At 42.8% G+C, this 15,123-nt stretch overlaps 1 pseudogene; it reads right to left on the minus strand.

The window, feature by feature from the left end:
* LOC126199186 (lysosomal alpha-mannosidase-like) overlaps positions 1-15,123 on the minus strand; it is a 153,703-nt pseudogene that overhangs the window by 116,290 nt on the left and 22,290 nt on the right.

Raw genomic sequence — 15,123 nt, forward strand, 5'->3', positions numbered from 1 at the left:
GTATATTAGTCATGTTGCAGTAAGTAAAAAAATATTTAATTAAATATTTTATTACATCTTCTACATCTACATATACAACTAAAGTCCCATATTCTTTTCTTTGTGTGTGCCCGAGCTAATCTGAGAAAGTACAGTAGAGATTTTGATACCGTCTTGGACAGATATCTTGCCAGGACAGATAACTTGCCAATTTCTGTATTGAAAACAGGTAAATATAGTTGAGATTCTATATATAACTCATCCATACTGGGAATCTAGATTCTCAGCGACACACAAAAATTAAGTTTGAACAGAACCCTCAGTGCGCAAATCCTACTCGCTTGTAGCCAATTTTTAGTTTCTTGATATATGTGTGACAATGCCTCTTTACTTTTTACTCAACAATTTCAGCAAATTTTTTTATCTCAAATGAATCTTTTTTCTGCAAAGGAATTGCGCATGATAGTTCCTATTTTCTATGTCAACAAATCACACAGAATTTCATTTGTGAACATGTTCACAAATTTGGAACTTTTCAAAGGATGTACAAAAGAGACTGGGCAGCACATGTTACAATATGGTACATTATCTTTCTTGTTTAAGGGCACAGAAATTCTAATTTTTAGGGACGAATGGAAACCGCCACTTCTAACTATCCATAGACTCAGTGGACATAGCGAATGTGCCATTATATTTACTGTTTTTAATCACAAAACTGGATACACCATAAAATTTCATGTCCTCTTGTTTTGAGTGATTTTAGTTTGATACAGCTATGGTAACGACATTACCTCTTTCTATCTAAAGGCAGAAAATATATATTCAAAACTAATCAGGGAGCTGTTAGAATAATTTTAGTTCTGGGTATTGTCAAATTTATGGCCTTGTTCATTTTCTGGAGTCTTATTTGTGTCACTTGCATTAATGAAGGAAGAATTTAAATTAGATACAATATCATACTCGGAGGAAGTATTCTTGTGATACTTACTTCCACCCATGAATCTTGATAATATATGGTGCAGTTTTATGATTGTTTTGGAAGCTATTGATGTAAATATAAATTGTCTTGCTGTTGGATAGTCTATTTCTGCTCTGTAGTTGCTTTTGAACCTTATGTGGTTCATTTTCTCTGCAACCCATATACTGGAGTTCTGAGCCTCTGTAGTTCAGGTGTGGAACATTTATGCACAATAGTGAGATCATGTTTTCCAACAGTTTTTTTTATAATAATACTTTTTAAGTATATCTGAGAGTGCATTGATAAATAATGTAAATGCATCCTCAAGAAGAGCATTTTCAATGACACTATTCCATACTGTGATCTTAAACTGACCCGTAATTATCAGTGTCATCCTTTCATTACAATACAGATATTTTAGTTTTTCTTTTTTTAACCTCATACCCCTTGGAATCTGATTTAAAAAATTAACACACATCCTAAACAACCTTGACCTTACTGATTTGCTGAATGGTGGTGACAATGTTATAAAGACAGGAAGGTTGTCTACTAGAATTGTCATTAATACAAGTCAGGCGTCTTTCCATATTAAGTAAATTGTCTGCATGCCTTCAGCCACATGTCAATAGCAACATGAAAAAAATCCTGGAGTCAGACAATTTTTTTTCTTCAAAATGTAAGATCATTTTTCTCTTGATATCAAATTAAATGCTTGATAACTGCCTTGGTGAACAGGTACAATTATAAATTATAATGTGGGGAGTATTACCATAGCTGCTTGCAGTGCATTTTATATTTATTTATTTATCATGTTCCTTTGGACTAAGGGACCCAAAGCTATTTGATCCTGCCATGAGTCAGTACATACTTTACAAATTGTTGATTACAAAATTTATAAACACAGAATTAAGTAATTAATAAAATATAAGAATGAGTGTATAGGAATAAAGAACACATTGCAGAGAAAATTCTCAGCTACAGAGAGGAGCTTTCGTACAGTATAGAAGCAGTGTGACAACAGGAAATCTTTCAACTTGGATCTGAATACTTGGGGTTTAGCACTCAGTATTTTCAGTTCTGCTAAAAGCCTATTGAAAATGAAACCAGCTGAACAGCACAAACTTTTCCATACGGTGCTTAAGGAAGTGTGAGTCGAGTGCATATTGTTTTTCCCCCTAGTGTTCAATGAATGAACATTGCAATTACATATTCATGGGGACAGCAGAGTAAGAATTCCAAGACACCAGAACAACAGCATACACAAAATCCGTAAACTCACACCTCAGATAAGACTGATCACCCCTTTCTGGGCTAAGAATTTTCTAGGTGAGAGCACAGAGTTGCCCAAAAATGTAATACTGCATATGATAATAAGAGTGAAAGTGAGCAAAGTAGACAAGCCTCCATGTTAATTGTCAGAGACAGTTTCTGCACAAGAAACTGAACTTTAAACCGAGTGGAGCTGTGTACACTAGAAAATGGGATGTAAGGGGAGAAATCTGAACATTTCTGACACATTCTTCAATTCGAGTTCAGGGGTGATAGCAATGGAAGCAGTCAGAAACATTTGTGCCACGTATGGGGATAATGCCATTGGATGGAGCACAGCAAGAAAATGGTTTTCTTGTTTTAAGGAGGATCGTTTTAAAATAGTGACTGTCTTCATTCAGGAAGACCTTCGGGCTTTGATGGAGATATTTAAATGCATTAATCCACAATGATCCACATCAGCATACTCAAGGACTGGCAAATGTGGAACTGTGATCATTGTGCGACACTTGCATGCAATCAGAAAGGTTCAAAAATCAGGTGCACAGGTACCACATGCTCTGAGCCAAAACCAAAAATGTCAGCACATGGCCACATGTGCATCTCTGCTTGTTTGTCATCAATTGACTTGTGAACAACACAGGCCATTCCTATCTTGTATCATTACTGGTGACAAGAAATGGTGTCTTTATGCTAACATAAGGGAAATAAGGGAGTGGTTGAGACCCAACAAAGCAACAACTCCCCATACAGAGACCTGCATACACCCACAAAAAATAATGTTATGAATCTGATGGAACAGTGACAGAGTGGTTTACTATGAATTGCTTCCCCATGGTGTATGCATCACTGCTGATATTTACTGTTAACAGCTGAGACGCCTTGCAGATGCAATCTGAGAACAATGACCAGGAGGACTGTGTGAAGTGATACTACTCCACGATAATGCTAAACCAACAAAAAACACTACACATGTATTGAGTTGGGAAGTCGTTCCACACCCACCTTATTCACCTGATCTTGCACCCACAGGTTTTCACCTTTCCCACGCTCTATCGAGCAACCTTCAAGGAATTTCCTTTCGAGATGAAAACTCACTCCTAATACGGCTTGACGAGTTCCTTGCCTCAAAACCACATGACTTCTACAGTTGCACAATCAGAAAGTTATCCCAAGCATCGGCAGATTGTTGTAAATAGTGAAGAAGAATATATTATTGACAAATCTCTGTTATGTGCCTCTGTCGTGTTTATTAAACTTGCGTAAAAATGCTACAAACGTTTCTGGCAGCATAGTATGTGTACTGAGGTGTGCTCATATTCATTAGTTTCTCAAAAGATTTTGAAAACACTGGTAGCAAATAAAAAGACCAATAATTCTCTACATTATCTCTTTCACCCTTTTTATAATGTGGTTTCACTAACGAGTATTCCAATTTGTCAGAAAACTGAAGCACATCTGAAAGACTCCTTGCACAGGTGAGCAGTACAGAACTAATGTATGTTACATAGACTTCGCAATCCTACCTGAAATTTTATCATTCCCTTTGGGTTGAACTGGAATGGTAAAAGGACCAAACTACCAGGTCTCAGCCTCTACATCCTATATGCTTCAAGCTGGGAAAAGCTGTTGGAGAGGAAAGATACAGAAGTCAAATCCTGAGGAACCTGAATGTAACTAAGAATTAATTAAACCAAAAGAGAGAAGCAAGTATAGAAGTGAGATAGGGGTGTAAGAGGGTGAAGGTGGGTAAGTTGGTCCATTGAGAAAGCAAGTCAAAGCCACCAGGACATGTTAATGCGATGGTAGATGCACCTCATGCATCCTGCCAGTTTACCTCACCCTCTAATACCACAAGAAAAACTTGCAATACAGACAAGCTGATAAAATCTCAGGAAAGAGAACAATGATGACGAGACAGTAAACCAATGACAAAATAAAAAAATAAGAATAATTTAAAAAGATGAAAGGGCAGGCGCCAGGTCAGACCATCAAGCAAGGGCAGCCAATGGTACTGTGTTTTGGAGCTGGCTATGGACCCCTTCAATCCCTGAAATGGTTGGCAAGGCCAATGTGGCCTATCCCACAAAGAGGAGTAGAAAGCACCTTCAAAGGTAAAACATTAAACCAGATTAGCTGCATTGGTGTAGTCCAGTAGTCCACTAGCACCAGAGGCAGTGTGTCAGCAAGCTTAAGGTTTTGCTAAGAGGTGGCCAAATTATGGCTGTCCTGTAGGATGTGGGCCACTGTTAGATAGACACCACGCTGACAGTGGGATGGATCCTCACCTCATAACATATCACTATGGTTTTTGTTTCGTTTTGCTTTAGGGCACCAAAAAACAACTGGGGTCATACGCGCCCTACTCAAAACTATAGAACACGAGCAAGAGAGGAGGTAAATGACTATACGTCAGTCTCAATGGACAGAATAGGAGACAGCTAAAAACTGGCACGTCGAAAAAGGGTAAAGAAACACCTTACAGAAATGGAGGTCCAAAACTAAAAATTAAGTGGCCTTTGCCATATTGCTTCCGTAGATAAAAAGTAAAACGCGGTTGACAGCCCACACATCATTCACTAAAACGGCTGATCAATCAGATGGCAAACCCAAGCAGGAACTTAAATTCTTGGGAAAGGGACATTCCGGCAGGAAGTGGTGGACAGTTAAAATTTGGGAACAGTGTGTACAAAGTGGTGGGGTAGTGCCATTTAGCAAATGACAATGACTAAAAAGGCAGTGCCCAATACAGCCGGGTTAAAATAATCTGCTCCCAGTGAGAGGGCCGAGAGGAGGTCGTCCGAGGCACTGGGAGAGGCTTAATAAGTTGAAGCTTATTCCCGTGAAGGGAGGACCATTGGCAATGCCAAAGGGACAACACCTCCTGACAGATGGCAACACAAATCATCGGAGGGAATATAGGTACTCCCAGGCTGAGGTGCGAGGACTGCAGCTTTTGCAGCAGCATCAACAGCCTCATTTCCTGCTGGACCGACATGACCAGGGACCCACAGAAACATGACACTGGCTCCACAAAGCAAGTGACAATTTTCTTGGACCTGCTGCAATAACGGATGAGCTGTGAACAGCACACATAGACTCTGGTGGGCAGTGAGCGAGTCTGAGCAGAGGACACAATTGGAAAGACTGTATCGCTGGATGTACTCCGTGGCCTGATACAAGGCGAACAGCTCAGCTGTAAATACTGATGAGTGTGCCAGAAGCTGATATCCAAAGACACGGGTGCCAAAGATGAAGCCACACCTGACCTCATAGTCAGTCCGAGAGCCATCAGTGTAGACAAAGGTCATGAAACTGGAGGCGATACACCGAGGCTGGTGTAGTGTCCTCAGGAAGTGAATGAAGGCCAAGGTTAACATGGGCTACTTCACGAAGCCAAGGTGGTGAAGAGTTCACACCCCATCAGGAGTGTTGCAGGTAGTGTGAAGTTAACCCACTGTATCAAGTGGCGAAAGCGGACTCCAGACGGTAACAGAAGAGGGACGAGCCCATACTGACAACCAAAGGAATCATCAAAGATGGAGGCATAGGAGGGGTGGCCACGCATGGCAGACAAACAGCATGCACACCTGCAGAGGAGAAAATCACAGCGGTAGGACAGTGGTAGTTCAGCAGCTTCAGCACACAGACTCTCAACTGGGCTGGTGTAAAAGGCGCCCGTGGCCAAACGGATGCCATGATGGTGGATAGTGTTGAGACACCGTAAGAGGGATGGGTGTGCAACCGTATAAACAAAGCACCCATAGTCAAGTTTCGAACAGACAAGGGACCAGTACAAACAGAGGAGGGTGGTTCGATCGGCACCCCAGGAAGTACCATTGAGGACACGTAGGAGATTGAGGGACCACATACAGCAGGCTGCCAGGTAAGACACATGGGAGAACTAAGAGAGTTTCCTATTGAGCAGGAGCACCAGAAATTTCATAGTTTCAATGAACGGAAGGGCAACAGGTCCAAGATGTAGAGATGCTGGGAGAAACAATTTGCACCACCAGAAATTCAGACAGACAGTTTTGTGAGGGGAAAAGCGAAAGCCATTACGATGCTCCATGAGTAAAGATGATCAAGACAGCATTGAAGACGCTGCTCAGTAAGTAAGATCTGTGGAGGGCTGCAACAGATGGCAAAATCATCTACATAAAGAGAGCTGGAGATGCTCAGCGGGAGACAGGCCATTATATTTATGGTGATAGCAAAGAAGATGATGCTCAGGACGGAACCCTGAGGCATGCCATTTTCCTGGATAAAGGTGTCTGACAAAGCATAACCCACACGCACCTTGAAAACTTGGTCTTGTAAAAATGCCCGATGAAAACAGGGCAGGTGCCCACAGAAGCCTCACGTGTAAAGATTACAGAGGATACCAGTTCTCCAGCAGGTGTTGTAGGCCTTCTCTAAGTCGAAAATCACAGCCACAGTCTAGGATTTCCGCAGAAAACCATTCATGAGATGGGTGGGCAAAGTAATGAGATGGTCGATTACAGAACACTGTGCTTGAAATCCACACTGTGCATTCGTTAGTAAATGTCAAGACTCGAGCCACCACACCAGCCGGGCATGAATCGTACATTCCATCACCTTGCAAATACTGCTGTTAAGAGAGGTGGGGGTGGTAGCTAGAAGGAAGGTTTTTGCCCTTATCGGGCTTAGGTATGGGTACGATGGTGGCTTCATGCCAGCATCCAGGAAATGTGCCCTCTGCTCAGATGCAGTTATACGAGTTAAGCAGAAAGTGCTTGCCCACAAGAGAAAGGTGCTGCAACATCTGAATGCAGATGGCGTCTTGCCCTGGGGCGGAGGATCGGGATGAACTGAGAGCACAATATAGCTCCCTCATAGTAAAGGTGGCACTGTAGTCCTAATGATTTGGAGAAGAGAAGAGTATCGCCCGAGCCTACTCTGCTCGTTTCTGAAGGATGAAGGCGGGGTGATAGTGGGAAAAGATCAAAACTTCCGCAAAATGGCAGCCCAAAGTGTTGCAGATAGCAATAAGGTCCATGGTGACATTGTCAGCGACTGTCAGAACTAGGAAGCTGCTATTTAGGCATGCACGTGGATGGGGTAAGGGGTAGGGATTCAGCAAACCGATAGCACACGGGAAATGGTTGCTCAAGTAGGTGTCAGAAAGAATGAGCCACTCAAGACGATGGGTAAGCTGGGCAGTGCAGAAGGACAGGTCCAAATGGGAATAGGTGTGTGAGGAGTTGAGAAGGAAAGTGGGTGCTCCGGTGTTAAGGCAGAAGAGCTTAAGTTGGTTAAGAAGGTCAACCAAGAGGACACCTGTCTGACAGGCCCTGGGAGAACCCGGGAGGGAATGATGTGCATTAGTCACCAAATAGCAACAATGGGGGAAGTATCTGCCCAATAAGTTGAAGGAAGCCTGCCCTAGTGACAGCGAATGATAGAGGGACATATATACTACACAGGGCAAAAGTCAGGTGGGGAAGGAAAAGGTGAACTGCCACAGCTTTAAGATTGGTAGTCAGCGAGATGGGTTGACTATGAATGTTATCCCATATGAGCAGCATGATGCCCCCATGAGAAAGAATGCCGACCTCATGGGAACGGTCAAAACGAATCGGTAAGAAATGTAAAAGCTCAAAGCAGTCATGAGGGCACAATTTCGTTTCCTAGGCAAAGTACAACTGGACACTGCAATGCTAAAAGCAGCCATAAATCCTCTTTGTCAGACCGAAGACCACAAACGTTCCATTAGAGGAGAGTCATGATGAGGAGAAGACGTGGAGCTGTCACCTCGGCTGCTGCCAAGTGATAGCTGGGGAAGAGGCGCTATTACAGGGCACAGAAGCAGGAGGATCCTGCTCCATAGGGTCCACAGAAGCATCAGCTTGCTTGTGCCGTCGATCTGTGGAGTCCAACGCCAAAAAATGGTTGTTGGTGTGCACCAGCAACACGGACACTGGGCGGTCTAAGGTTACCACGTGCTGACACCATCGAAGAGGATCTTCGAGGTGGTCAAGGAGAGGGCCGTTTTTCTTTGGAGGACTTCTTCAAGCCTTTCCGGTTAAATGAAGACTCAGGTGTTGTTTGGCTGGAGGGACAGAGGAAGTCTTCACGGGAGTACTCCTTTCCTTTCTGGCCTACCGGTTGTGTAGCTGGTGGTTTCGCCCCTGGAGGCAAGAGTTTGATGGGTTGTTGCACAGCTGGATGGGGGGGGGGGGGGATGGGGATGCTACCTTGACACTGGACGATTTCACAACCTCAGATCTGATTGGAGGTTGCTAGTCTGCGTGACCACGTCCTTGATGGAGCGAGGGGTAACAAGAATAGAACTATAGGTACCAGATGGGAGAACACAGGGTTTGTGATTAGCCAGTAACTTGCGAGCAACTGGATAAGGCACCTTTTCTTTGACCAGGATCTCTTGAACAGCCCGTTCATCAAGATACATTGGACACTCCCGAGGGGAGGCAGCATGGCCACCATTGCAGTTTATACAGTGAGAAGGAGGTGGACAATCACCCTCATGCGCATCCCTACCACAGGTGACATATTTGGCTGGGTGTCAACAAGACGTTCTAGTGTGGTTAAAATGATGACACTGGTAGCAGCGCACTGGGTTCGGAATGTATGGCCAGACTGTGATAATTTCATAGCCTGCTTTGAGCTTGGATGGAAGCACCACTCTATCGAAGGTGATAAACAGAGCGGGTGGGCAGTAGGGATTAATGGCAATGACACCCTGATCTGAGAGGGAAGAACGTATTTCAGCCTTGGTTAGACCATCGAGCAGCACAAGAAGAATTCAAAGTTCTGTGAGCCTGGACATGAACAGGGTAACTGTGGAGAAGCAAGGCAGCAAGCAGTTGTTGTGCTTGAGAATCAGAAGTGGTCTTCAAAAGCAAAGTGCCATTCCGTAAATGAGAGCAGGATTTCACAGGGCCAGCAATTGCATCTACACCTTTCTGAATAATGAACGGATTTACCATGGCGAAGGACTGACCATCTTCAGTATGTAAGACCACTAGGAATCGTGGTGCAGCGGGAAGATTCTTTGAATCATTAGCCTCATTGCATTCACGTTTTGTAGAAGTTGAGTGGGAAGGTGATTGACAGTGTCTCCGATGGCACGCTACTTCCAACTGGAGGGGCACACCTGCTTTATGTGATTGTTCGCCTCTCAGGTCACACCTCCCGAACATCTGACAAAGGGATCAATCAGCAATTTGGGAAGGTTACAGCTCAGGCAATCACCCTCCCTGGGCCTGGCCCGTACCAAGGAGTACGTACAGACCCTACCTGTCAACCCAGGACTGGGAATTACGCATTACTCAGTCACCTGTTACGCATCAGACGCATGGGCTGGCCTTCAGTAGCGCACTGGGAGGAAGAAGAGATAAGAGGATCCTCAAACGCCAAAGTGGAGGGACGAGAGGAGAAGGGAATCAAAGAAAGGAGAAGGGAATCAAAGAAAGGAAAAGGGAAACAAAGAAAGGAAAAGGGAAACAAAGAAAGAAAAAGGGAAACAAAGAAACGAAAAGGGAGTGAAAAACAAAGGTGAGACTGTTCGCATGTCAGCGACAGAATGCAGAATATTCTCAAGAATACCCCAGACATGTTCCCAAAGAGAGGGGAAAAAGAATAGCAAGAGGAAAGACATACAGCCCAGAAGGGAAAAATGCTGCAAAGGCTAGGGTTCCATGTGGTAGCCAAGCACGAACCTGCCAAAGAATTGCAAGCCCCCTGGGGCGGGCGGGGGAGGGCGTCAGCCAAGTGTGGCCACTGCGAAGCTGACAGAATGGTAGATTCCCTGTGAGAGCCACGAAGGAAAGACTGCCACATGGTCATGGTCATGGTCCCCTTTACTGCTCACAGTTTGTTTGGAGAGAGCAGGGCACAGCAATCCATGTTCCAACCCTCCAACAACTGACAGTGCAGAGTCAATCCAGGGTTGTGTTTTGGTAAGCCCATATCCAAAGTCAACATCCTGGCAGCCAATTTGGCCAACATGTCAGCATGTTCATTCCTTGGGATCCCATAGTGACCTGGGGTCCAGATAAAGACAATCAACCATCCAGCTCGATGGAGGTCAGAAAGGAGATCCTGGATAGTCATGAGCAACAGGTGTCAAGGGTAGCACTGACCAATTGCCTGAAGATTACTCAGGGAATCACTGTCGATTGAGAACATCTCTTGATGCAAGAACCAACATGACTGAGGGCTTGAGTGATGGCCATCATTTCTGCGGTGAATACACTGCATTCCTTCAGCAGGAAGATTGATCACTGCATCTTGCATGTGTGTAGTCAAAACCAGTTCATCTGTCAACCATAGAGCCATCAATGTATACCACTTCTGAACTAGGAAATACATCAAGGATGGCCAGGAACAGGTGGCAAAAAACAATGGGGTCAACAGAGAGTTTCAGTCCAAAAGATAGGTCATGGCAGATTTGAGGAAGGGGTACACATTGTGGGGGTATATGTGATTGCTCCCTGACTAGAGCCAACAGTGGAGAAAGTTAGAATTCAGATCAGAGAGACTATATGTGAACTGCAGTCCTGAGCTTGTGTTGTGAGCGATGGATCTCCCTATCAAGAAAGAGGACATTGTGTTTTGGATGCTCAAGGCAACAGAAAGTGTGTATCACATAGCTGGGCAGTGGTTGGCACATAATATGTTGTCAAGGGACCCCAGCCTCTGGAAGAAGACTGTTCACAGCACTGGTTCATAAGGCAACCGTTACACACTGGACATCCCAATGGTGTGTCAGGTACAGCATTTGAAATTCTGAAGATGATCCCAGGCCATATACCACACACCCATAATCAAGATGGAACAGGATAAGAGCCTTTGCTTAAACTGACAAAAATGGGGAAGGTTTGTCAACCAAACATTGAAGACCAGTCCCAAAAAGTGATACAACTCCATCACACTGGGCAACTGGTTGCTGAGGTAGAGTTCTGGAAGTGGATGGACAGTGTAAATGTGCTGAAAGTGCACGATGCACATCTTGGCTGCTGAAAATCGGAAGCCATGGTGAGAGCCCAGGATTGCACCTTTGTATGACACCCTGCAGCATATGTTCAGCAACACCCACGGTGGAAAAACAATAGTTAATGCAAAAATTGTCAGATGTATCGTTGGTAACCACTAGAAAAAGAACACTCAAGAGCCTTGGAGGGCTCTATTCTCTTGTATATGGCAGATACCGTAGGAATCACTAATTTGAACCTAAAGAGGATAGTGTGACAAGACGTTACAGACAAAAACATGGTGTGGGGCCTGGAGACTCCACTAATGTGATGACACCATGTTATGAGTACGTGAAGACACCATGTAGTGTCATAGAAGACAGTGATAAGATGTTGATACCAGGCAGACTAGACAGACCAAACTGTCTGCAGTACAAGACTTGGAAAAAACTGCTTTGGAACAGAGCCAAAAGACCCAAGGTCTCAAGGTATCAACATAGCTACTGGCTCACCATACATTTGAGCAACTAGCAGTGAACATTAGTAAGACAATGGGTGATAGATGTTTACCAGTGTGGTGTTTGCCCATTTTCGGTATCGGGGCAAAAACACGATGGCAACTCACTCTCACTTCAGATACAGTCAAAAGTGTCTAGTATGTGGCACTGACGATGGACAGATAAGTGTTTGAGCATTTGGCTGTGGATGTGGTGCATCAGGGCAAAGGGCTAGAGCATTGTAGAATTCCCATTCAGTGAAGATGGTTCTAGGTGATGTGTAGTTAAAGGTAAGTCAGTTTACTCCATCCACTGTTTGAGAACATGAAATGCAGGCTGATAATTCTCAGACAAAGAGGCTCAAGCAAAACACTGAAAAAATTTTCAGTAACATCATCTGTGTCAGTGTAGAAAACACCATTCTGTTACACACCAAGTAAACCAGTGGGGGACTGGTATCCACAGCCTTTGTCCTAACATGCAGAGGAGGAGTGCAAGGTCCAGTGGTACCATACTGTTCCCAGCATTCTTGTTTCTGTCATTTTGCTAAGTACCAGGTGCAGGCATGGAGCTGTTTAAAGGCAATGAGGTACTCTGTCGATAGATGCCACTTATGGCATTGGAGAACCCATCTCCAGTCTAACAGTCATGACGATTTCTGAAGTCCACCGAGGACTGTCTTCTGACAGGAGGATCCCGAGGAATAGGTAAGTCCACTGCCGATAGAATAACTGTGGTTGTGTTCTGGACAGCCACACTGATACCTCCGTGTGGTATTATGCTAAGGGTAATGACAGAGGCAAAGGCATCTCAGTCAGCAATGTTGAGAGCCCATCTCGATGAACACCCAAGTAAGTGATGCAGAGGGAGGGAGAGGACGGCCAGAAAATAATCACTGTCACACAGGTCATCATGGACTCTCCCATGGATGCAGGGGAGAGAACCAGGCGAGGATCAATGGCCAAATAAGAGCCATATGCCTGTGCCCCCACCCCCTCCCACAAGAGGATGGCTACCGTGTTGGGTTTTGGTGTATTACTCTTGCTAGAGAGGAAGATTGCAAAAATAGGAAGGCACAAAAGATGGAATGTAGACCACAGTCTGCAACCTTTAATGCATGATCCACACCAATTTAAAACTTAGAAGAGGAATTTTAGGCCAAACCCAACAAAGGTGACTATATAGTAAAGGATGAAAAGCTGAGGAAAGTGCTGGAATAGAGAAAAATGAGTGTCCAAAATAATAAATCAAATTAAAGCATGACTGGCATCAAGAACCCAATGGAAAGGCAAAGGGGAAAAACAAGAATAGTAGAAGGATAGACTTGCAGCATGGAAAGGTAAGTAGCACTGCAAGGGCTGGTGTGCCATTGTAGCCAAGCATACACTCAGAAAAAAAGATCTGTGACTCCTGGGGGTATGCCCTTGAGAGTTTTTAATTTTTAATGGTGCAATGACTAATTCAGTTTTGTCTTTCTTTGTTTCCTGTAGCTCTATGTGATTTAGTTGCGTCAGAATACCAGATTTCAAAAGTTCTACATATTTACTTGTACAAATAAAAGTTTCATTTTACTCACCAATTATTGACTTGAGGCAATTGTTAAATGTTTCGCACAACTCTGGTGGATCACTAATAATTTCATTCTCACACAAAGAAGGTGTAACACGATGAGCACCTATATTCATAAATGACCATATAGTTTTAATACTGGCCCATGAGCTTCCTATTTCTCTTGATGTAATATATTGTTTTAGCCTAACTGATGACATTACTCCACACTTTTCAGTATTATTTGTAGTAAAATTCTGTTACCAAGCTCTGAATGTTCTTCATATTATGATAAAGCTTTTATTTCTTCCTATTATTTTAATACCAATAGGTATCCAAAGAGGTTGCTTATTAGTACTGCATATGTGCCTGCATTTTTTTTTAAAGAGGAACTACTATTAAAGCAAGTGATAAGGATCTGAATAAATGTATTATATTTGTCATTCATGTCTTCTGCAGTGCAGACTTCTTGCCAACTTAGCCCCGTGAGAATGACTAAGTGTCTGCATTACAAGTGGACTCTTATCTCTAAATCTTTTGTTTACTACTTTGGGATATGACTCTGCCTTGATTCTTTCCTATATTACTATCTGTGCATCATGATCTGACTGTTGCTAATTTTTCTCACATTGTGCCCATCAAATATGATCATGTTGCAATTCCCGTGAACTCCAGCTGGGAAGTATACTACCTGTATCAGGTTGTAAGATTCAAATAAATCCATTAACATTCATTTTTCTGGAGAATTAGTCAGAAAGTTTATGTTGCAATCCCCACAGAAAATCAGTCTCATGTTCTTCTAAAGAACCCAGCCTAGCACAGTCTGGAGAGGCCAACCCTGTAGTCAAGTCTGGAGAGGACAACCCTGTAGCCTAAACTAGGGATCTGAGAGGCCTCTAAGGAAAAGTTTTTTCCAAGAAAATTTAAACACTACAGGACTCACTTTACATATTTTGTCCGTGCAATGTTTTATATATAAGTTCTTTTGAAAGAGTCAGTACATTTGACATAAATGGTTCCTCTTCTCTTCTGCAACAAACTCTCTGTATACAAATCATAAGATGTATCCCTCCAAAGAAAGCCTTTGTATTTCTTCACCTAGTAAATAATGCTCTGAGATACTAGAAATGTCAGTGTCAAGATTTATTAGCAATTCACTGATTTTTCCTTTAATTCCATTAATATTTTGCTGAAATAATATTGTTGTACTTTCTGTGTCTACATAATTATTTGCTGCTATAGGTACTGGGGCTTGTCTCCATATGACTGACAGCTAGGTAACCCTGTTATCAACATTCAAAATGAAACTATCAGAGCACATTCTCTTCCTAATGGCATCATCCTCCATGTGTACCTAGCAGAAGTAGCAAAACTTCTGCACAGTTTGAGTTTCCATTTTGTATTAAGTTAAAGACCCTGTTCTGTGAATTCTCTTGCAGTATCAAATTGTAGTACATGCCAAGTGCAACAAAGTTGGCACACACATCTAACTATTACAGTGCAATTCATATTCTGTATGAAGTTAGATTTGTAAACACATTATGCTATGGAAGAAAAATGGAAATAAAAGAGCACTCATTCAAGAATTAAAAGAAGAAATAATAATGTCAACATCATTAATACTTAATATTTTAAGACAGGCTGTAAAAATCAGAAACACATAAAATGAAATGACTAAATAGAAAATACTGAAAGAAAATGCTCTGCTGATCAGAAAAAACAAGCATTTTGGCTGAAAAAAATTGTGAACAACAGTTGGGAGAAAAAGTTATGGAGTCAAAATGATGTCAACCAAGAACACAATTATTAATACACTTTATGAAAAAATATACTAGTATATGTAGAGTACTCAGTTTTTCGTATAATGAAGAATACACACTTTTTCATAAGTATCATTACTACTGAAATGACAAAA

The sequence above is a fragment of the Schistocerca nitens genome, chromosome 1 (assembly GCF_023898315.1).
Source record: "Schistocerca nitens isolate TAMUIC-IGC-003100 chromosome 1, iqSchNite1.1, whole genome shotgun sequence".
NCBI lineage: Eukaryota > Metazoa > Arthropoda > Insecta > Orthoptera > Acrididae > Schistocerca > Schistocerca nitens.